Source organism: Microcebus murinus, chromosome 7 (assembly GCF_040939455.1).
Source record: "Microcebus murinus isolate Inina chromosome 7, M.murinus_Inina_mat1.0, whole genome shotgun sequence".
Taxonomy (NCBI): domain Eukaryota; kingdom Metazoa; phylum Chordata; class Mammalia; order Primates; family Cheirogaleidae; genus Microcebus; species Microcebus murinus.
The window spans coordinates 13,398,858-13,421,784 of record NC_134110.1 but is presented as its reverse complement, the minus strand read 5'-3'; the positions used below and the strand labels follow the sequence as shown (position 1 = coordinate 13,421,784).

General features: G+C 41.6%; 1 long non-coding RNA gene across 1 annotated transcript in view; it reads left to right on the top strand.

Moving 5' to 3' along the window:
- LOC105871252 (uncharacterized) overlaps positions 1–15,819 on the top strand; it is a 107,327-nt gene extending 91,508 nt beyond the window's left edge. Inside the window, exon 13 of the long non-coding RNA XR_012920086.1 lies at positions 12,370–15,819. This is a non-coding gene — a long non-coding RNA (uncharacterized LOC105871252). The remainder of the gene's footprint in view (positions 1–12,369) is intronic.
- Positions 15,820–22,927: the final 7,108 nt, after the last annotated feature.

The following is a 22,927-nucleotide window of genomic DNA, read 5'->3' as shown; positions in this document are numbered from 1 at the left end:
ACAGGCAGGAAGTTGTATTAAGAAGGGATCGGCCACAACACGCTTGACATGCTACCTTGCGTCTTTGGGTGGCACCTTTTTATATAATAACATTTTCTTATGTCTCAGAGTCATAGTTAGAAGCTTAACACTTAGGTAAACTCCTGCACATAATTCTGTGATGAACATTGTAATGGTTTGGCTTGTCCTTTGGCATTGTGCTATGTGCTGACACATTTCCATCAAATTCAACAAATATTTTCTTGAGCGCACACTACATGCCAGGTGACTGTGCTCATGCTGGGAATGTGGTGGAAACTGAGGCACGCACAATCCCTGCCCTCATGGAACCCGTGGGGACCGATTAAAAGAAAGGGATATCAGCAGACTTAGTGTGATGAAAGAACAAGCCCATGAGATTGGAATAGCTTTTTCAGAGCACTAAGCATTCTGGAACTTTCTGGTTATCTCCGATCTCGGATTGCCTAAACTTCTTCATGCCCTTAACAGGTAGGCTCTGGTTTTAGTAGCTCTGAAATATTGTGAAAGTTTCATGACCTCTTGGGACCCTAGTTTCATCATCTGTGAAACATAGAAGTTTAAACTGGATGATTTTAAAAGCCCTCGCAATCCTAAAGGATTGTTACTGTGTTATTGCTGACATTGATCAAAGGCGGAATATGTGCCAGGTACTGGACAGGGGGCTCTTATAGGCATCATTTCATTTAATAAGTGATTTTTGTGGATCTGCTGTGTAAACTTGGCTACAAGCAACTCGGGGAGGGGCATGGCAGGTACTGCGGTGAAATGTAACCATCAAGGGAGCAGATGGCCTTGCCTAGGTGCCTTCCTCAGTTTAGATATTTTATATCCTTTTGGGGGGAACTTGCATCGTATGCATAAACATCTGTTTTATAATTATATAATATTTGTACGTGAACTCTTTGTTATTGTTTAAAAATGATCAAGTTGACGCCTCAAATAATTTTTTAAAAGTCTAAAAATGTCTCTGATGACAAAAAAAAAATGCAGTTTTCAAAGCAAAACAGAACCCTTCCATCTAATATAGTCATTTATCTAAAGGAAGAGGTGCGTTTTTAATGCCCCATATCCCAGCCGTCTCCAGCAAGGATCTCCTTTTGCAGAGTTATTTAAGTCTTTTTGGAATTCCTTTGTGCCGTTTTCAAATGTTCTTGGATTTAATTGCTGCATGACATTATTAGGCAGACTTGGTCTTCAGCTACCTGCCAGGGATTAGTCCACATTCCTTTCAATAATGGGAGAGCAGGAAACTGAGCAACATACTTGCAATAGGCTCAAAAACACATGTTAGGGGAAAGAGAGGAGCTCTTTGATGTCCCACTAACCTGGCAATTTAGCTAACTAAGGATGATGGTGATGGTATGGCTATGATAACGATAATGGTGGTGGTGGCTAATGTGTATTGACGGTCTCAGAAACTTGGAAAATTGGTGTTCATTTAATCTTCACAACCACCACTAAATGAAGTAGATGTGAATACGCCCATTTTACAGGGGTGAAACTGAGTCTCAGCAGTCCTGCTCACGTTGCTCTAGATCACTCTGTCAGTCACTGGACAAGCTGAGATTTGAACCCAGGTCAATCTAATTTCAGATCTCGGGTTTTTGGTTTCTATGCAGTGATAGTTTAAGACCTTCTTGCTGGGGTGTCTTTCAAAGAGACAAAGTAAGTCTGCTGTACCATCTTTCATTCTATTAATATAATGATATAATGAGTTATTATTACTTTAATATTATTAATAAATTGGGAATAGTCCCAAAGTTTCGGACAATTGGAAAAGTGAAATGTTGCATCAATGTCGTGAACCTTTAGCGGTTTATCATTTTGTTCTGTGTGTGGGAAGGCAGTGTGGTGCCGAGGATAGAACCTGGGCTTGGGCTGCTCTGGGCTGGGTTAGAGACCTGGCCCCACACTGCCGGCTGTGTGTGCTTGGCCTGTCCCTTACCCGTCTCAGCTTCAGTTTCCTTGCCTACAAAGTGGGGCTAAAGATATCTATGTTTAAAGGGTGTTAGAATGATTGGTGACCATAAGCTATGAATGTCTACAGTGCCTAGCAAGGAAAGTGCCACATGGCTCCCGTTGAAAAATGGTAAAAAAAGCTCTTTGGTAGTAATGATCCTCCCACTTCCCTACTTACAAACCACCCGTGCCTACCAGATCTGTGGCATGGAACTGTACCCTGAAGGCCCTGACCGGTTTGATCCATGCCCATGTCACCGGCTGCATCTCTAGCCATTTTCCTTTTCACTGGCTTTTTCACATTCCTCACATGGGCCAGTTGTCACCCTCCCACCCCAGGGCTTTCGAACATGTCCTTTCCTTGGCTGAAAAATAATCTTTCATCCTTGTATCAACTCACGAGTCTTTCTTGTCCTTGAGGTCTCAGCTTAAATGTCCCTTCCCCAGGGGAAGTCTTCCTCAAATCCCCAAAAGCATCAGGCTCGCCTTATATATTCCCGGAGCACCATCCCATTTGGGAAACTCCTCCCAGTGGTAATTAAGTCCCCAGTTCATCGTTAATTGTTTCATGTCTGTCTCTATCACCAGCAGGGCAGAGGCTACATCCCACTCCATCCCCAGTCCCTGGGATGTGGGGCGTGGCTACTAGTTGGCATTTGATGAATATTCATTGACTGAATGATTAAGTGAATCAATGCATTGGTGAATAAAGGGTTGCCTAAGTTTCAACCCCTTTACATTTCCTGATCTGTTTTAAAAGAAGACTGTTTGATGTAAGTCATAGAAACTTCCACCAAAATTTTTTGCCCGAACTTGTGCCTTTTTCACCCCTCCTGAGAGCGAAACTTCCTTGGGGACTGTTTGTTACCTGTGGCACAGCAGCCTTGTGTACCAAATGAGCTGCATCCACTCCAACCAGAGTGCTACACTGGATGATAAAAAGATATCACCTCCCCGAAACAGATGCTTCATTTTACGATGGAAACGCAGGAGCCGGAGCTTGCAGGTGCCAGGCTGACACGCGCTCTGCGGAGAATCATTAGAGTCTCCTTAGAGAACCGGGTTTACTCTGTTTAATCAGCCCCAGGCAGGAGAAATGGCTTCATTTCAGCTCGACGAGAGCCAGATCACAAAAGGAAGATAGATGGCCAAAACGGCTCGTCACTGTAAGCATATTGTCTTAATTTGAAGGAACAGCCTGGCACCCATGCTAATCAAGAAGGGAATGCAATATGGCTAGCATCGAGGGCCAGTCGGTTAAACTCTCAGTGCGCCCCTTAAGGAAAAGCTCTCGTTTGTTTTCTTAATTAATATTTTAAGGAAAGTGAGGGCCATAAAACACATGATTCAATCACTTCAGAAGTTCTGCGGCTTAGAATTTAAGACGCTTGAGGAAGGTCTTTTCATGCCCGAAAAGTCTGAATCTCTTACCTAGAAAAAAAATATTGCAGCCCATGAATGAAGTGGCTTAGGAAGGGCAGGGCGATCGATTTGCTGGCTGCTGTGAACACACGATCATGTTTGCCCGTCCATCTGGAAATAGCTACAGATAGAGACTATGTCAGCTCTATTGTGTGAACTTGCTGGTCACTTGTAGGCTCTTGTTTTTATGGGCTGAGTCCTCTGCTTCCCTCCCCTACCTTTATGGAGGTGTAGTTGACAAAAAAATCACATATTTAAGGCATTCAACATGGGGTTTGATATACGTATACATTGGGGGGTTTGATATACGTATACATGGGGTTTGATATACGTATACAACATGGGGTTTGATATACGTATACATTGTGAAATGATGACTACAATCAAGCTAACTGACATATCCATTTTTTCTTGTGATCAGAACATTTAAGATCTATATTCTTAGCAAACTTCAAGCATATAATACAGCATCATTAAATTACTGTACTGTACATCAGATCTCCAGAATTTATGAATTGGGCGTAACTGAAACCTTATACTCTTTGACCAATACTTCCCCATTCCCTCTTCCCCCAGCCCCTGGCAACCACCTTTCTACTCTCTGTTCCTCTGCTTGCTTTTGGCCTTCAGATCTCACCTCGCTGAGGACTGCAAACTAGATACTCAATTTGGTCACAGCTTCTTCATTGCCCAAAAATTCCAGAAAAGGGATTTGAAGCTTGTGAGGGAGCAATCACGTATATCTGAATGCAGTGGCCTTGCCAAACCTCTCTTATTTGTAGGCAAAGCAGGTAACATGTAGTTTGAGGATGTACAAACAAGTGGATGTTTTAGAATCATTTGAGGTGTGTCACGTCCATGTTTTCATTGTGTCCCCTGAGCCTTGCACAAGGAGCTCTAACAGCTCTTCCACCCCGATAACTATTTTCCAGATGTTCTGAAACAACATCAAGTGACCCAGTTTACCCCTGAGAGGTTTATAAAGGTGCAATTATGGAGAGACTGGATGAATGAGGCTGAGACAGTCACTCAGTAGCTTAGTCTTAGATAATCTCTCAGGAACGTGGTATCGAATCTTGCTTTTATCTAAGGCACATTGAGTACAGTTTCTAGAAAATATGTGAAACACTGTGAAAGTGAAGAAGAAACTTAAGAAGCTTAACAATGGATGTAGAAATATTATCATCAGCTATAGGGGTAATAGTATCCAGTCATTTCCCACCTACAGGCACAAGATTTAGGCTTAAGCAGATGAAGACAACACTGTGAAAGTGTGTGGTCTTAGGGTGTTTAAACATCGGCAAGTCAAGGGGAAGGGCTTTGTTAGCACAAAACCCGAACACGTGTCAATTTGCTTTTCATGCAGAATAGGATGAAAACTTCACAATTGCAGGACTGAGGAATGCCAAGGTTTTGCAAGACCTTCTTTGGGCAGCAATACCACTGAAACAAGAGAAGTCATCATTTGTAGATGGGAGGTTGTTTCATTCTTTGTGAGTGGGCAGCAAATACCAGAGTAGTCCCTGAGATCAGAACCCAGCTCTTTGCCTACGTAATGGAGGGGGCCATTTCTCAAGAAGAAACCATATGTTGCCTTATATTCAGTCATATGAAAAGAGCTACTAATTCCGTCCAAATCTAAGCATCGGGCAACATGTCCAAATCTGGCAAGAAGGTGGGATAATTCTTCCCCAGTACGTCCAGTGTGGGTAGATGACATCAAGTGGGATAGGTGTCCCTTCTCCAAACCCCAAAGTAAGCAACGTGCCAAAGCCCTGATGTGGAAAGTACTTAATATTGTCCTGTGTGTCAATCACCCAGTGGCTGCCGGTGCAGAATGAACAACCTTGCTGGCATGACTTCCATTATCACTGGCAGGGAACTCACTGCAGTCATCCTGTTGAGGTACTTTACAAATGAAGGGGAAAGTGAGCCCATGTGAGAGGCTCCTACAGATCTCAGAATGCCTGCTGGTGGCCTGCTGTTTAGCAACCACTTACACTGGACACTCTGTAGTGTTGCCACACATCACTAGCTAATGGATGACAGTCCTTTTGCTGAGCCCAGAAATAGATGCCTCTTCATCTCTTGCAAGGCTGGGAAGTCTTGCTCAACACTGACATGTTTGTCTAGCTTAAACTTTTGTAAAGAGGTTAAACACCAACTTAGTGGAGGATGTCCACTTGCGATAACATGATCTATTCTTTGCTTTGAAAATTCGTGGTATAGAACATCCAAGAATGATGATGTCCAGTCAATTGTCATTTTTTTGTTTGCTTTTTTTTAAACCTGCCTGCTCATAGTTAGAAACATGAATTAAAGTACCCCATCTTAACGTCTTAATGACAACTATCAGTGTTGTCATTGGTCGTAAAATTAGCAGCTTCTAGACGGGCATGGTGGCTCACACCTGTAATCCTAGCACTCTGGGAGGATTGCTTGAGCTCAGGAGTTTGAGACCAGCCTGACCAAGAGTAAGACCCCGTCTCTACTAAAAATAGAAAAAATTAGCTGGGCCTGGTGGCACAGGCTTTTATGCCCAGTTACTCAGGAGGCTGAGGCAGGAGGACCCGTTGAGTGCAGGAGTCTGAGTTCCAATGAGCTATGATATTGCCACTGGCCATTGTACTTTAGCCCAGGTGACAGAGTGGGACTATCTCAGAAAAAAAAAGAAAGTTGCTTACTCTCATTTCAAATCCACTGAGAGTTTTGGGTAGTTTGAGTTGAGTGGGCTGAGGGGAAATAGGCGATTTCCTCTGCCTCTCCTTGGGTTAATCTCTCATCCAGATACTGCTAAAGCATCTCTGTCTATAGCAATCTTTATTCTTAGTTTAGCAGTATAGAACTGCACAGAACAACTTTCTTCTTTAGAATGCTCCAACTCGAAGTCCAAATGATAGATGATTTCTCAGTACTGAAGAAGACACTTAAGCACTTACATTTCTTTCAACAATTTATTCCAGTTTGAACAAGACAATCCATTTCTCATGTAAACACAGAGAAAGTAGGTTATATGTATGTAAACAAAAATGTCTGGCACCTATTCAAGCATTGGGTGAAAAGAAAGACCTAGAAAACATGTTATAGCTAGAAATATTATTTTATTGTGCCCAGCATTCCATATTTGGGGGATTCCCTCCTGTCTGCACAAATCTCTGTTCTTAAAAGTCTTATTTAGGAAGTCACAGGCTTCCCATCCCATCTCCTCACCAAATAACTCCTGGGATGGTCACATGGCCAAGCTGGCCGTGTATCTAGAAAGTATTTGATGCTTCCTCTATCCTGGTAAGTTTCCCCATCCCCTAAGTAAAACATTTTCAGCTAACATGTTTTGTTCAGTGTGGTACATCTTCACTGCTGAAATGTCACTTCTGTGGCAAATATTTCTACAAGGAAACATTTGCAAACATCTTCAAAAAGAAGTCCTCATTCCTTACTCCAACAAAAGTATAGCCAAATCAGCACATGTGTTTCTGGAATCCTCCTTCCTTTATAAAACTCAGCCTTTTTCTTCCTAACCGATCAACAGGAAGAGGTATACATGCCCATGTTTTCCACCCAAGGGCGAAACATTGCATATTTTGCCGTAAGTACTTGACCCACAGAAACTGAAAGAGGCTAAAACACCTTTGAGCATAGTAGTGATCTTAATACTGTTGTGACAGGTTTTACGACTGGCAGGTTTTTAGGGAACTGAGACCTGCCTAGTCCGTGGGTGCCTCCCAAGGGAGCCATGAGAATCAGAAGTGAATGATGCTGTCTCCGATAGTAATGGCATTCACAGAGACTCTGAATGCTCAGAATTCTGCCCCATGTAGGACTTGCTAGAGGGTTGAGCCCACCCTACATCTAGAGAGGAATCACCTCCACACAGAAAACTTCCATCAGCTTCCTTCCGCGCTGTCTGAACATAAGACTCATCTCAGTGAAGTGTTATGAGAAAATTCATGCCTCATCACAAAGAAACAGCTGTGTGTTGCCACAGTCATTAACTTTTGAAAGATGTTAAAGGAAGGTATTTGTTTGAAGCCAGTCACTTCAGCTAGAGCTTTTCCTGCAGGTTTCCTTCTGGCTCTCTAAGTGTTACCTTACTTCTCCGATAGGAGTGAGGGAAACCAGGACCAGAAATTTATGACTCCTATTAAGAGCCTGGATGTGCGGACAATATGTCAATAATTATTTCTAGTGGGGGCCTAACAGCAGAGGAAGTGTCTTTCTTGAATGGCTCATTTTAACAGAAGACAGATATGCCTGACCTGGGTTTTATGACAGATGTCAAATATATCGAAGTGTGTTGTGAAGCAGATCGTCTTATTGGCAAAAAAATGAAAGACCACCAGGAAGATGGATGGGAAGCTTTCCTGGAGGGGGTTCTCAGTCTCTTTGTGCAGGTACGGCAGTGAACCTGAAGAGAGGCCCATGCGCAGGTGAGAGTGGTGACTTTGGTGAGCACTTTGAACTCCAGCCTATTCATGAGACTTGGAAAGAAAAGTCCCCAAGCCCTGGAGGGGTGGTGGAAAACTGGTGGGGGGAGAGCAGGGTGGCTTGCACAAGAGCAGCATGGGGACCAGGCCACCAGAGAGAGAGAGAGAGAGAGACAGAGAGAACCTTGTTACATATTTTACCCTAGGCGCCTGCTCAGGAAATGTTCATTCTCTAATCTTCCTTCTTGGGTTCAGTTCAACAAATATCAGCACTATGGGCCACGTGTTGCTGAGAGATGAGTGCAGAATACACTGGGTTTCTGCTCTAGTTCCCACTTTCCTTCCCCTGGGTTTTTCTACCTTAGTGTCAGGGAGGACACCCGGTCTTGGAGATTTATTAGCTGCGGGGTAGCCTGGGGCAGGTTTTGTTCATTTCTCTGAACCTCGTTTTCCTTAACTAGAAAAAGGGGCTCAGGACCTGCATCGTAGAGTTGAGAGGATTGAACAGGACAGCTTCCTGGTGCTTGGGCCATAGTCAGTGTGGGAGGGGAGGGGACGGGAGCCCATCTGTGCTGAGTGTGTCACACACATGGCACTTCGAGTGGCTCTTCCAGTGCTCATTTACTTCCTACAACAGCCATGGGAGGTAAGTATTATTATGATTCTAGTTTATGTCAAGAAGGTAGAAGTAGAGATAGTAAAGAAAAACACTGTTTAGAAAGTAGCCACCAAAATGTTGACTAGATATAGAAACTACCAAGACAGAAGTGACCACCACCCAACTGTTTGCTTTTCATCCCAAAAGGACTGATTCTCAGGTAATTGATGTCACCCTTTGTGGAAATTATCTTCCATTAGGTTATAATCTCCTGTATCTCTATACCCTGGGTTTCCTTTGTCAAATAAGGTTAGCAGGAACTGTGCCTCTTGGGGCAGATCAATAACTAAAAGGCCACCCTTCCTCTAGGCCAATGTGTTCAGCACCAGGGGGTTGGGTTTTGGAGAGAGTAGAACATGACGGTTTTCAGCTGCCCCTTCAACTGTGCACTACCTATGAAACGTTTTGTAGTGGCCCCACTAGCACCTAACACAGTGCTTAGCCCAAAGTACCCATTCAGTAAATGTTCTCAAACTCAATTTATTATAGTCACTGCTGCGCATAAAATGATGACCTATATTTTCAAAGAGATTATTTAGTCTTAGGAAAGACACAATAGATAAATTATGGATAAAATGTAAAAAGTCACCACAATGGTATTCTTTTGTCCTCTTAAAACGTTTCTTCCCTTGAGTTGATCATGGAAAATAATACAGTATTTCATTCCTTCTGGTTTGCTGGATATAAACCATTAAGGGTTTTTTGGGTTTGTTTTTTTGGGTATTTTGTTGTTGTTGTTGTTTGGTGACAAGAGGGCCCATGGACTACAGTTATGAGAAAAGTATGGAGAAGCTGAGCAGCACAAATGATTAAGGAAGGATATTTTTGTCTGTAAGCATATAGGATTCCCAGGATTAGGTAGGGGAGATGAAATAGAGAAACCGAGAAAAGCTCATAGGGAAAGTCAGTTCTGATATAGAATATTGCTTGTTTTAACTATTTCTCCTTCTGCTTAAATATTTAAAAGATGGTTTAGATGCTAAGACCCAAATCCTTAATAAGTGGAAGAGCTGCACAGTCTCCTGTTTGGTTGGATTGTAGTTTTGTCCCATTTTACACCAGTGTCATTAAGAGAAACACTTAGAATGCAGATCTTGTTTGCTTTTTGCTTGCCATTTTTTCACCCTGATATACTGGGCTTTTGACCACTTATACCTACAAAACGGAAACCATCAGATGGGAGATGGGATGTAAACTGCTTTCGTAAGGTTTAACCTTCCAAACCAACTGCCAAAGTGGTTAAGAGCCTTCTCTAGGGAACAGAGAGTACAGATATCTCTAGAAGGAAAAAAAGAGCAGGATCTGATTTTATGTCAAAGAAAGGGGAAGGGGACAAAGTTTGAATAAAAAGCAGGAATTGCTCTGGATAGGAAGCAGCTGCCTTCAGTAAGATTCTCAGGATTAGCTTTGTCTTTCCCAAGGAGAGGGGTGAGTTGCTAAAGTCTTCTATCTCTTAGGCTGGAGCGGAGTATCAAAGGAGAAATGATTTTTAGTTTGAATCTAGAAAATGTAGAATCTATCAGTCGGCAGAAGGAGGAGCACATGGCTTTCCAACCACAAGAGTATTTCACAAATTCATATTCTGTTCTCTTCATTCTGACTTTTTTGTCCCCCTCTTGCTCCTTTTATTTCCCCTTGAATTTGTATTAAATTCGTTACATGCTCTTAGGGGTGAGAGATTCTCAAGGGTTTAATTGAGGTATAAGTTGCCATGAGTAAAAAAGGTTGGGGGGTAGGGAGAAAGTCACCATTGCTTCATTGAACTAAACTATAGTTTATCTCAAATGCTTTCCCTCTTCTTGGAGAAAAATATACCTTTCTCCTCCAGGAAGCTCTAAGTCTCAAAGGCCTTTATTAACTTGATCTTTGGGAATAGTGTTTTAATTTTTTCCATAATCATCATGCAAATTGATCATGATTATCTCTGCAAGGGAAAATAAGTGAACTGAACCAATGGCCTCATTAACTCCAATGCTAGGGGGACCCACGTTCCTAAGAGCTGATGCCTTTACCCCACCGTGGCCCAAGCCTTCATTGTGCATGACTTGGTCCAGTCCCCAGTGGGAGCTGTGGATCGTTCCCTGCCTGGCCTGTTTAAATTGCCTCATGCATTTCACTCCCTTACAAAACAATAGGGGAATAATATGAAAGGTCCCAACCTTACAAAAGAAGCATTTGCCTTCTGCTCAGTTCCAACCAGGACCTCTATCTCTCCTATGACAGAACCATGCCATTGATGCACACATCTTACCCAGATCTTACCTTAATGACATTGAGGTCTCAAACTGCTAGACTTTGGGCAACAAATTGAGTTAGTCAGCATTAAAATATGCAGCTCAGATGCATAATTCTGAATGCTGTTCTGCTGAATTACCGAGTGCTTTTTAAGAGTGTATTTTAATTTTAATTTAATACAGAGAATGGCAAAGACAAATAGATCTGTCCAAAATATACTTAGCAAAAGATTTTTGAGTTGGTTATTAAATTCATGTAAGTGGTTCCTCTTTTAATTTTTGTAAACTGTAAAATTCAGTAGAAATCAGAATCAAATGCAATATGCTTTTATTGATTGCCTGCTATGTGCCAAGCAAGGTGTTAAATGCTGCCTCATTTATCCTTATCTTACACATGAGGAAAAGGAGGTGTGAGGAGGTGAAATAGCTGGCTAGCTAGAAAGTGGCAGAGTCATTTACAGATCTGCCTCATCATTAAAAAAATATTTGATGCAACTCTTTGAAAATAATCATCTTCAGAGCTATGTACAGCTAATGACCGTTTCTCAGCGGACCTTGTTTTACCAGTGAGTAGTAAGGAAGTGCCTTTAACTCTTGGAGCCACAGGGTACTGCAAACCTCTGGGCAAGGACAGTCATTCAGTGGGTGTCCAGGACCAAGCCTGAACATACTAATGCCTTTCACTGATTAACTGTATCTGTGGTTGAAAAACATCTCTCTTCTTCTTTTGGAGAAGACTATCCTCTTCTGGAGAAGTACAGATGCAGCCAGGGACACATGCAGCTGGGATGGGGGGAGTAATAACAAAACAACTAGATGCTTTAGCCAGGTGACTTCCAAGATAGAGCAGGGCCACATGCGCATCTCTCTGGACAATTCTTTTATCTCAGCTGCAGCGGGAGAATGGGTTGCATGTTCTTTAACGTCACTTCTATGTCTCTGGAGATATTTTATATAAATATGCATTTGCACCTACTCTTTACAGGGTATTGAATTAGAATATGATGAAATATATTTTCTATCAGTATTTGTTGAGTGTCTGCTAAATGCTGGGCATTGTGCTATGTACAATGATAAAAGGGCCTGATAATCTTGTAGGGAAGGTGGACTTGGGAACAAATGCCTGCAAAATTAGAAAGGTGACCCACAGCAGGGCAAGCACAAAAGAGTGACTTGAGGAAGACTTTAAACAGGCAGCGACATTGGGGCTAGGTCCTGAAGTTGTTAATGAGAGATTTTCCAATTGGAAAGTTGGGGAAAATGCATGCATCCTATTTTGAGGGAACTTCATGCTTAACTCAACGAAGAGAAAATGAGAGTGTGTTATTGCCTTGGAAATAGCAGCAAACATAGTGTGATTGATTCAGGAAGGTGGTGGGCCATGGAGAACAGCTGGCACAACAGTTAATTTATCTAGTAGGATGGCGTTTTTTTCAAACTGTGCTTAGAAGAATATTGGTTCCTTAAGATGTCAATTGGTACTGTTGAGAAAAACTGCGAGTTTTTGAGGCTAAATAAAATGTAAACACTGGCGTAGATCAATTACCTGGAATTCTTTTCTGCAGGAATTCTCAGAGCCTTTAATATGCTATTCTGCATCGTCAATTTCTAAGAGTTTGCCCTAAACCAGTTTGTCTTTCCCTTTTCACAGTGCATACAGGGTTCCATGGATCTCATGATGGGAAATGCCACTTTAGGGTAGAGGTGGCTGACAGCAGTCTTCAGAAAGTGAGTGGATTCTGTTTCATAAAGGTAACTTTGGGCACCTTGGAGGAAGAATGCCAATGGTGACAAACTGGACTCAAGGCAACCTATACCCAGGGTGCTAAAATCTTCTGGGCGAAAGAGGGCCAGAATTAGGCAGTGAAAATAGAAAGCAGAGGATAGAATCGAGAGGTAGAATGGACACTTTGTAAACACATAGAGGGCAAATGAAGGGAAAAAAAACAAAAGATTTGAAAGTGACTCCCAAATTTCAAGTTGGGAAGCTGGGACAATGAAGAATCATGTTGGGTAGAAGATGAGAAATTTAACTTAATTCGGAACATGTTATAATTGGCCTGTCTGTAAGCCATACAGAGACAGCTGGTCAACTCACAGCCAACAACTGGTGACAGTAATCTGCAGCTCAGAGCACATACCAACATCATTTCATCTTTCTGTTTCGTTTCAGGTGACTCTTTCTCTTGCAGGGTCTTGGGGGTGATCGTAATTAATATCAAGTGTTGTTTGGCCATAAATGTCCAAAAAGGCAGGCTATAGAGAGTTGTGTTTAATAGAAAGCTGAATACAAATTATTCATTAACTATATTCATTGAGAGGCTAATTTGTACCTAGCACAGCAGCAATACATAGGGAAAAGCAAACAAATAAACAAACAAGCAAAAAAAAAAAAAAAAAGGAAAAATAAAAAAGACACAAAACTTGCTCAATTTGCTTATTATCTTAAGCCTACAGAAGATAATACAAGTGGTCAGATGACCAATGTCACGATTTTGACCTTTCATTTGCAATGTGACCTGGGGCAAATTACGTAACTTTTGAAAGCTTAGGTTTTCTCATTTGTAAAATATCATTTGTAGACTATTATTAATAGTATCTTTCTCATTAAGGAGTTGTGAAGTTTAGCTAGAGTTAAATAAAAAATTATTTACTGCATTTTGAACGTATAAAATAAATTTCTTTAGGAAATAATGTATGCATTGTGATCTATTTAATACACTTTACTATTATTAACACTTTATTTGGTTTCCAGTTAATACCAAATAATAATCTGTTTATTTGCATTGCAAAAATAAAGCTGGTTTGAATTAAAGAAGTGTGAAAAATTCTTGAGTTGGCAAAATATGTAGCACTTCCATCAATTAAAAATAGGTAAAATGTGTTAAAAATAATGAAAAGTTCATACTTTAATTGAGCTGGCTTTTTTCATAAGCCTATATTTTTATGAAGCTTAATGAAACAAAAATTGAAATGTTGCCCATTATGAAATCTGTGTTAATTGTTATTATTCCCATAAAGGTCACATGATTTAAAAAAGTTTTGCAGTTATGCCAACTAGAAATGCACACTACTTGCCTTTCATTTTCTCTGGATTTATTTTTGGTAATAAAGGCTAATATTCACCTTGGCAAACAGAGCATTTGCTAAAGTGAAAACTTCCTTTAAACACACTAGAAACTTTTGACATAAGATTGCCAAAATTGCAGGGTATTTTTGTGAATCTGACAAAACTCTCTTTGTTCTTCCTGGCTTCATCAAGAGTCAGACTGTTTCTCTACTTACCTCCAATACCATCATAATCTTAAGTATCGTTGTGCTAGAAGGCACTGCAATATTAATTAAAAATACGTCTAATTATTTACCCTAGTTGGTTCATACAAACCTCTACAGTATAATCAGTGGACTCCCTTAAGGGGTTTCACGGTATTTCGGAGTGAAATAGGAAGGTTTGTTACTGACTTGCACTTGGTTCATGAGTGTAATTAAGTATAACCTACAATTCACCTTTAGGTCACTAGATCAAATATAACTTATCTGGGCAATGTCCAAAGGTATGAGCTGATGTTGACCGAGTGCTGGCGGCGTACATAAATGAATAGAACTTTTAATTTACCTCCAGGCGTCTCAGAGAACATTCTGGGTGTTTCCAAGAGACAGAGGGAAAGCAGAGGGCGGCCAAATAAGGTCATTCATTTTAGACAGTCCCCAAGACAAAGCACCATGAGCCAAGCTCGGAAACTGCTCAGATGGCTGAAGGTGTTTGGTGACAACCTCTTCCCACTTCTGGCCTTAGCGCTAACCTAAAGTTAGTGGCAGAGAAATCTTTCTAGCTGTTAGAGGTGCTGTGTGGAGACTGCTTGCTGGGTGTGCCTGGGGCTGAATTATCAGGGGAGATTGCCCTCTGCAAGCAAAGCCGTGAAGCGTTTCCAGGCCCTGCAGAGTGGTCATATCCTTCTTTAAAATCATCTGTCCTTGGGCTTATCTAGGGTAATAAAGGAGAATTTTCTCTCTGAGAGAGACTCAAAGGATGCATTGGTCTCCCCGGCAAATACACTTTAGAAAGAGTGACAGTAGCAAAACTGGCCTAAAGGTGTAAAATACCCTCCACTCCTAACTTAAAATGTAAGATAGTGTCTGAAAAGCCCTGCTCAACCTGAAATGCCGAGTTGGCTGGACTGAAAAGACGAGAAGAGCACGTTGCAACCCAGCAGGGTGATAAAAGAGAGTTTGGGAAATGGCACACAGAAGTAAAAGTAAAATAATGTTTGGATCATTAGAACTTAGAGTGGCTGAACTATATATTTATTAAGAGATACTGTGGGAAGTGAGAAGAGAAAGGTTGGGGCTAGACAGAGAAGGCTCTGAGTATCCTGAATGCTCCTTTGAAAAGTAGAAAGCCAATGGTGAAGTGTTACCTACGCAGGATGCTCATTAGGAAGGTCTCAGTTCACCCAGAACTGAGTGGAAGTAGGGATTTGATATGACATTCCTACTGGAATCCAACCTGCACTTTTGGCTAAGTTAAGAATTCGGAGTGGCCATGGACTAATTCTGTTTCATAATTCGACAGGTGTTAGTAGTCGGGAGGTTAAATCGAGATGCTGAAGGTACGTGAGGAAGACAGTAGATGATGATGCCTCCCTTGGGGTGACCTGTGAGTAGGAAAAAAGGGTGAGGCAAGCAGGGCTGTGGCTTTGGGTTTCTGAGAAGTGACAGAAAGGATGGCAGCCAGCTGAAAGCTCTGATTCACAGGAACACGAGAGGTCACATGCAATATAAAGTCAAACAGGGCTCCATATACAGTTGCAAGATTTTATTTTATAACGTGTTAATCTTGATATTGGGAGACTGGACCGGATGTGGATGGAATCCACTAGAAAGCGTTCTAAAACACATCACAGCTGTTCTGTGGGTAAGCCGTCCGTCCATCCATTCACTCAGAAATATTTGTTGAGCTCCTACTATGTGCTAGTTACTGGGACAGGCAAAAGCAGACTGGCCTCTGTCCCTACGGAGCTTACAGTCACATGAAGTGCCCCAGGGGGCAGCCCCTGCTGTAGGCCCTGGGCATGAGAGCAAAGGGAGCAGGTATGAGGTGTGGGGGGACAGGGCTGGACATTGGCCAGTTCATGCAGGGCCTTGTAGGCCAGGGAAAACATTTTATTTTCAATATTAAAAAAGGAGAACCCATTGAAGACCTTTAAGTAGGGAAATGATATGTTCAATCATGTTAACTTCTACCTTTTTTTGTTTTTTTCTCCCAGCATCGTTACAGAGTTTTCTGGATGCTCGGTTTCTGCTGCTGCTCACATAGATGGGGTTTTCTAACAACCTCAAAGGATCGACTAGGGCACCAGAGCTGTTGTGACGATGAACTGGAGAAATGGAAAGGAATGAAGAGACACTTTTTTTTCGGTTGCACTCGGAACTGTGGTACCTTGCAGCTGGGTCACACAGTAGCTGTCATTATTGGTCTGGGTGTGACACTTGCCTTTCCTGCCAGAAAAATCTTTTCGAACAATTGGTCACGGTATTTCCCTGTCTAGAGCCCCCACAGGTCTCCAGGGCTAGAACTGCAGAGCTGGTGAGCGGCACGACCCAGGCCCTCCACGGAATGGTTCCTGTCCTCTGTGCTACTGCCCATGAATCTTGCACCACATCATTTCTCAAACTGGTTCCACAGAATGCTAATTTAATGCGATGTTAACAAGTGCTCTGCAAAACGAAGGGTGGGGGGATCCACTAGTCAAATAAATGAGTAAAACACACCCAAAGTATAATATCACTACTCTTCTTGGACTCATAATGTAGTTAACCCATATAGTGGCTCTGAGAAGTCCTGCAAAAATGTGCTTTCCCTAACACTTCCCAAGCATGAGCCATTAAAAACACTTTTCTGCACACAACAACTATGGTCACATTGTTGAACAGTTTGGGAAACACTGCCTTAGCTAAGTCTCTCACTTTTGCCAGATTATTTGACCCCAAATGTACCTTTTGAACTTCTCTCCCTATAGTTTTCTTTATGTGTTTTCTCCCTTTGGGAAAAATTGTCATTATCCTCTCTAACTTTCCAAGCTTATCCAACTCAGATGTTGCCTCCTTCTTGAAGCCCACTCTGATTGACATTGCTTTCTCAGATTGACATTTCTTTCCTCCTGACTTTTTAGCTGGACTATTTACTACTTCATATTGTTCTTTTCACTATTTACATTTATAATGTCATAATGCCATCACCTAAACAGTGATAAAATTAGCTTATATGTCTCTTGAAGGGAAACATAGAATATGTCCCATATAATGATGATTCTAATTTTCATGTTGAAGGAACAAGAGCTTTGTACTAAGACAAATAGTTATTTCAGTCACATTTTGGCTGACCAGCTTCATGACTTTGGGCAAGTTACCCAACCTCGCTAAAACTCAGTTTTCTCATCTGTAAACTAGGGATAATATTAATAAACTAACCACCTGTTAGAGGTGTCATGAAGATTAGATTAGACTATATGCAGTGTCTGACATATTTCACGTCAGTTGCTATTATAATTATCACATCTGTTACTATAATAATACTACTACAAAATCTTTTTTGTTATGGTAACTGTACATGCCCAATGTTCTGGGCAATCAAAATTTCTTGGTATTTTGGCATCCAAAAAGGCTATCTCTCTCTTGCAAAGACAGAGAGAGGTATGCTGGATATATCCTTTGTCTGGCAAGAAATGGTCTTCCTCTCAGAGACAGGGAGCCTATTGCTGTGCCTGCCATGCTTCCTGGACTTTCTGGTTCATCCAGATTGTAGTAGTCAATTTCAAGAGCAAACAAGGAATTAGTCCAATGCATCCTGATTTCTGGTGAGATTTGAATGCGGTGTCTTGTGTGAAGAGGCACTTGGTCCCTGCTTGTGGCTGGCTTGTCTGCCAGGTCTGCATGACCTGGATATTGGCTGTAAGTCAGTGGCTAGGCAGACTCAGCACTTTAGTTGCTTTAGGCTAGTTTTCACTTGGCTCCATGTGATTGTCTCTGCTAGGATAGTTCAGCAAAATGAAATGTCAGGGGTCCTCTTATATGTTATATAATAAATATATATGAAGTAAGAGAAAAAGGATTTCTATTTATTTACTAAATGTTTATTGAGTGCCTACTATGCACCAGGCACAGTTCCAGTCGTTATACAATAGTAAACAAAAGACAGAAGTCTTTATTGTAGTGGAGCTTAATTATGATGGGAGAAGACAGAAATCAAACAAGGAAGTGAACGAATATGTAATACACCAAGTGGCATATTAGGTGCTATGAGACAATTAAAGCAGAGTATAGGAGAGAGAGAATTGAGAAGGTCATTTGTTGTGATGACATTTGAGCAAAGATGTGAGGGGGAATATTGGAAGTGTGTGGGCTAAGGAACTCTCAAAATGAAAAGCACCATGTCACCTATTAGGCAAGAGAAGGAAGCCAAGATAAAGGAAGAGTGGCTTGAAGCTTGCTCAAGAAGCATGCCGGGTTTTTCGGCCAAGTCAACAAGTATTTTATCTGTAAAAGACTTGAGAAGCCATTGGTGGCTTTGAAGGAAAGGCACTACATTTGTGTTTTTAAAAGATCATTCTGCGACACAAGACATGGAAAATGGGCCCTACATCAACTCGCCATCAAATTGGTACTGACTGATTAAAACTATGGTTTTCAAATGGTGGCAATGCTCACCAAGGATTGGGGTGGGGGAGACCCAATCTTAGGGAGGTGGCGAATATTTTGGAAGGGAAGGGCATAACTCTAACCCTTCTTAGGGAGAGGCAAAGATATACAATGTAACCAAAATGTCAAAAAAAAAAATCAAAACAAAACTTTTTATTGGGTGGTGGGCAGGCAGTAGCGGGGAGGAGGAAAGGGGTGTATGTTTCCATAATGTGTGTGATGCACACCACCAGGGGATTGGACACATCGGGGGGAGGGAGGGGGGCAGGGGCAATATTTGTAACCCTAACAATATTTGTACCTCCATAATATGAGGGAAAAAAAAGATCATTCTGGAAGTGTGGAGCCGAGAATGTGTTGAAGAGAGTGAAGTAGCTATGGAGAGATGGGTTAGGGGCTGTGGCAATAGCTCGGGTAAGAGATGACACTAGCTTGGATTGAACCAGGGCTTCTCAGTCTCAGCATTCAGGATATTTGTGGCTGACTAATTCTCTAGTGTGGGGTCTCTCCTATGCACTGTAGGATGAGAGGCAGCCTCCGTGGTCTTTCCCAACTAGATGCCAGTGGCCCCCCTCCCTCCAGTTGTGACAATTTCACACCGATATTGCTGGACTGCCCTCTTGGTAGAGATGGACAAAGAGGACAGACTTGAGTGCTTAGGAGGGGGAGTGGATGAGAGGTGGTGTGAACAGGCTGACAGTGAAGAAGAGGGAGAGGAGGAGGGAGGAGCCCAGGTGACAGCTGCTGTTGCTGTGTCCAGGCTAGCCACCCTGGAGGAGGAGCGGGCTTGCATGGAAGACACTCACTTAGGTCGGTTCTACAAGAGCAACTTGGAGGCAGCCCGTGAGAGCCCTTCCAGTGCAGATGGGAGCAGCAGGTTGCATTTCCTGGTATCTGCCTGGAGAGAGAGGTTTTAACCCTTTGCACTCGGATGTCGAGTGTGACTCGACACGGCTAGCAACAATTATAGAGATTAAAATTACTCTTTCAATGTATCAATAATTTGAAATATAAAAAAAATCCAAATAAATAAGTTTGTATGGAAAGGAACTCCAGTTTTTTATTCTACTGCCGTGCTTTGTAAAATCGGGGATATTTAAAAAATTAAATACCGAGTAGAATAAAGGAATCGAGAAAAAAGCAAGTGAGTGCAAAGGGTTAAAGCTGGAGGCCCATGGTTGGTGACTGGGGCTGTGGTGGGAGTGCGTGGGTCAATTAGAGAGCTCCTTGAGTGAGAAAAGGAAGATGAGGACCGAGCATAAAGCCAGAGGAAGACTGAAGAACCAAAGCCTGAACTCGGAACCAGAAAGGAGGACAGAAGACAGCCCAGAGCGTGTGCAAGCCTGGAGGCTGCCCACGAGATGGCTTCGTGATCAAGACGAGGAGCTCTCCCATCCACCTGACTTTGAAGCCTGACCCCATTACTCATACTTACATGACCTTGGGCACATTACTTAGTCTTTCTAAGCCTCGCAGGGTTTGGGGGAGGGATCCGATGCGGTGCTGTATTTAAAATCTTTAGCACAGTGCCTGCCTTGCAATAGATGCTCAGCAAAGTGGTCCATGGAACAAGAGCTATGGAGAGACCCAGAGATGCAAATCGAGGTGGAGATAGACATGGAGGTATTCTCTGCAAACTTCAACTTGAAGTCCTTGGCAGCGTTAGCGGCAGCATCTCAGCTAGCATGCCTGAATAGGATCTGCTGTAACTCTACACAACCCAGAGCCTGTCATGCCCCGGAGTAATGTAATGAAAGGTGTTTTCCTCCCTTCAGAACAGGTGCTCAACTGATACAATTTAGAGTCTCAAATTCCAGAGCTTAATTGTTTGTTCTACATACGAGTTAGCCCAGCTCGGAACACCTGCGGACTAAGTTCTTTTGATGCACCAAAGCCTGTCTTTTATTAAGCTCTTTGCAAGCAGTCAAAATAAGACCAAATGTCCATGTGTCGCTGCGTACCCACGTGGACGTGAAACCAGCCAGCCTGAGGACTGCGCAGCAAGTGCTTAAAATAGCAAGTGAATCCTTGGGCTCCAAAAATATGGTTACATGATTAATGTAACCAGAGTTAGATATGAAATAACATTAAATATTTTATATATAAAGAAACTTGCCTACACACACATAAAATTCCCTATTAGTTGTACTTGAGGTTTAGCCATGTTGAATCGATAAAAAATGATTTAGAACGGCTGGTTTTCAACAGCTGGTTGTGCTTTCAGTCTTCCATAAAGAAGTTAAAATTAATTTTAATATGTTGATGGTGCTTATTGATGATAATATTCATAATAAATATCCATTGGAAAAATTCTCTGGCATATCTATGTGACAGAGAGGTCAAGAGTGTTAATGACGACCAGGACTACAAAATGCAATTCAGTCAATTACTTTAATTAAATCTAAAACTACTTTATGTCTTCTCATTTTATATAGTAAACTGATAGTGGAGGAAGGGACATCATTATCTGGCTCATTTTAGAGTCCAGAGATGTGGTCTCAGATTGTGTCTTAACATTTGTAGCTCTTATATCCTTGTGGAATATTCGAAGTAATTATGGGTCTTACTAGTCCTGCTGCTGCTTCCAGAAGGGGAAGAAAAGGTGGCGATTTCCTTTTGAATGCTGTTTTATAGAGGGAGAGCTTTCTCATCACAGACACTAATCTTGTGTTTACAGACTGGGTTATACTGGGGAGAGCCAACATTCCAGGGTAAATGGTAGAAACGTCTACATTTCAGTGAATCCTTTTTAATTACATTGTTTGGGATCAGAAGTAAAAGGACACAGCTGTCTGAAGTTCTCACTACTGCAGAGATTTAAATGCTTATAACTCAGTCATTATAACCACACAAAATGCTTTTTAAAAATTAATTGTGGTGTCATACAAAACTTTGCATTGCTTATGTGTTTATGTTGTTAAACTTAGAGGATAGAAAGGTGGGCATTTTAGAAAATAAATCCATTAGTAATTCATTCAATTTTCAACAAATAGCTATTTAGTGCCTACTATGGCACATGATGTTGCAGACATGTGAACACAGTTGTGAACCACACGGACAGAATCCTGTCCTTACCCTCAAGAGGCTTACATTTTAGTTTGAAGGAAATGAGAAAACAAACAAAAACAAAATAAACTGAATAATATCAAATAGTGGTAAAAAGCTGTGAAAATTGGAACCCAAACCAAAGCCAAAACAGGATGATGTGAGGGTGACCTACTTCTCCTGGTTTGCTCAGGGAACAGTCCTGCTTTGAGCACAGAAAATCTTGCCTCCCAGGGAACTCTGCAGTCCCAGGCACACTGGGATGATTGGCCACCCTAGGAATGGGAGCCAAAGTGACTGGGAGTTTCCTTGAGATGAGTGGTCACTGGAGACCTCTCCAGGGAGATGATTGTTCAGTTGCAGTAGGAGCTGTCTTCACAGCCCCACAGAACTGTCAGGATGAGGCTCATCCCCTCCTGGAGATGTTCCCAAAAAGGGATTCATGCTTTGAAAAGAAGAATAAACATTAATGGAATGTTTTCTGTGTGCCAGAAAATGCAAATATTTTATCTAATTTAATTCCTATAGCCCTAAGTGGTAGGTAGGCATTATTATTCCCATTTTATATGTCAGACATAAAGTGATAAATATTGTCCTAAGTCTTGAGGCTAATAGAGAATGAGGATGAGAGCTTTCTCTGCTTGAGTTCAAAGCCCACACTAAGTAGGGTGAGAAGTCAGTTTAAACTGCTTTGGGGAGGAAGAACCTCTTTCTGCTTAGAGAAGAGAAGAAAATGGATCTTTTATTTTGCAAAGTCTAGGCTCTTGCTGTCCTGCCCATTAAACCTCCTCTAAGGAGGATTAGCTTGGACATTATTCTTTAACCACTGTAGATCTGAGAGCTTCTGGATTAAACAGCCTCCAAAGATTGGGACAGTTCCTAAAGAACTCAGGACCACTTGGGGAAATAGAAAAGGGTATAAAGATGAGAGGTGTAGTTTCTTCAAATCACAGATGAGGTAACAGGCAAGGACTATAATTCTTTTAACATTACTATGATCCTGTTTTATCTCAGGGTTAGTGTTGCCTATGGACAAATGGGAGGTATATATCTTTGTCTTATAATTTAGTTTCTGGGCTGAGTAGGTTCCTTAAATTTTCTCAGAGAATATCCCTGTATTGTATCTTTGGATTTTCCATTGAAACTAATATAGGTCCTGGCATGTAGAATGAAATCCATAAATATTGGCTAAAATTAAATTATTTTGAGGATCAGCATTGGTATGCTAATAAAGTTCAGATTATAATTTTTAAATCATTTTCTACAAGAGAATTTCTGAGGTAACTCACTTCTGGGTTTGACTAACAACCATTTTGGACCCCAAAAGGAACAATATCCTTTGCTGTAGTCATATTTTGAACCAACCATGCCATGATGGCAAACTTTGAAAATATAAATTTATTTAGCTTAAAACACAAACATCTTCAAAAGAATTTCTGGAATGGTAGAGAGAGAACAGCAAAAAA